The following is a 2,037-nucleotide window of genomic DNA, read 5'->3' as shown; positions in this document are numbered from 1 at the left end:
AAGGAGTTACAGAGACAAAGTTTGGAGGTGAGACAAAAGGATGGACCATCTAGAGACTGCCNTATCCAGGGATCCATCCCATAATTAGCCTCCAAACGATGACACCATTGCATACACTAGCAAGCATTTGCTGAAAGGACCCTGATATAGCTCTCTCTTGTGAGACTAGGCTGGGGCCAACAAACACATCAGTGGATCCTCACAGTCAGGTATTGGATGGATCACAGGGCCCCCAATGTAGGAGCTAGAGAAAGTATCCAAGGAGCTAAAGAGATCTGCAACCCTGTAGGTGTAACAAAATTATGAACTGACCAGTATCACGGAGTTCTTGACTCTAGCTGCATATGTATCAAAAGATGGCCTAGTAGGCCATCACTGAAAAGAGAGACCCATTGGACACACAAACATTATATGCCCCAGTACAGGGGAACTCCAGGGGCAAAAAGTGGGAATGGGTGGGTAGGGGAGTGGGGTGGAGGGTATGGGGGACTTTTGGCATAGCACTGGAAATGTAATTGAGGAAAATACGTAATTTTAAAAAAAAAAAAAAGAAAGCACTCACTCACATTATAATTCCCTCTTATAGACAAAGCAAGGTTGCTTCTGGGACTCTTCACAGAATTATAAGTAAAAAAAGAACAAACAAAACATTTGATTATCATAATTAATATGTAATATGATTGAATCAATTAGGGAGTTGAGATAGGTATAGATAGGAATCTATTGATCCACTAAAACTATACTGTTAAAAAAGCAGACTCAAAGACATGGTTGAGGAAAAATATACAAGTTGGCTTCATGAAAAATAAATAAATTAGAGAGAAGACCCAAAAAAGTAGAGTTGTTAATCATAATATATGTTCCAATGTCTTGAGATGAAAACAAACACCTTCCAATATTTGCCCCTCTAAATTACATAGAGAGATACAGAACTGTACTTACTGCATGGTTTTCATTTTCTACTTTTAAAATAGAAACATCTACAGATGTCTTATAGGTCCATTTATGCTTTCATCATTGGGTGTGTTTAAGACAGGTAATTTGTATTTTTAATTTTTCAGTGTCATAAGAAAAAAAAATAAAGTGTGCCTTGTTAGTTTCTTTCAGTTTCTCCATATCTGCCACCCTAGTTGGGTTCACTCACTTTCTGTCTCTCATTAGAAAAGATCAGGCTTCTAAGATATATGAACTTAACAGCACACCTTGACAGCTCTAGAACAAAAATAAGCAAGCAAATACAAAGGGAATAGATGGCAGAAAAGAATCAAATGCAGGGCTGAAATCAATCAATTAGAGAGTAAGAGAACAATACATAGTCAATGAAACCACGACTTGGTTCTTTGAGAAACTCAACAAGATGTACAAACCATTAGCCAATCTAAGTAAAAGGCTAAGAAACAGAAGGAATATAGCCAAACTCACCCTATGAGCTTATAAGGCCACAAACACTATGATACACAAGCCATGTATAGATGATAATAATAATAATAATAATTAATAATAATAATAATAAACAATAATATAAAGAAAAAAGAGATCTAGGGGAGCCATCTTGAGTTCCCAGATTCTGCCAAGAGTGGTCTGCGCAGGTGAGAATGTCCACTGCAGAGGCTAACAGCTTCTGGAACAGGCAGAAGCCACAGAGCTTCTGGGGCAGACCAGGTTTCAGGCTCCAGACACCTGGGCACCTTCCCTGCCAGAGGAGAGGTGTCTGCCCTGCCTGGGAGGGCCTTGCCACAGCATCTGGGGGAGCTATCTTGGTTCCAGGATTCACCTAGACTAGTCTGCACAGGGGAGAGTGTGGACTACAGAAGCTACAAAGATTCTGGGACAAACCCAGTTGCGGGCCTTCATCTTCTGCCAGGAGGTAGGTTCGAACACTAGATATCTGTCCACCTTCCCGGCAAGAGGAGAGCTTGCCTGCAGAGAGTTCTCTGACCACTGAAACTCAAAAGAGATCTAGTCTTCCAGGTCTGCTGATAGAGGCTAACAGAATCACAAGAGGAACAAGCTCTAACCAGAGACAACTACAACAAC

Source organism: Mus caroli, chromosome X, assembly GCF_900094665.2.
Source record: "Mus caroli chromosome X, CAROLI_EIJ_v1.1, whole genome shotgun sequence".
Taxonomy (NCBI): domain Eukaryota; kingdom Metazoa; phylum Chordata; class Mammalia; order Rodentia; family Muridae; genus Mus; species Mus caroli.
The sequence above is the reverse complement of the archived record's forward strand: the minus strand, read 5'-3'. Positions refer to the sequence as shown.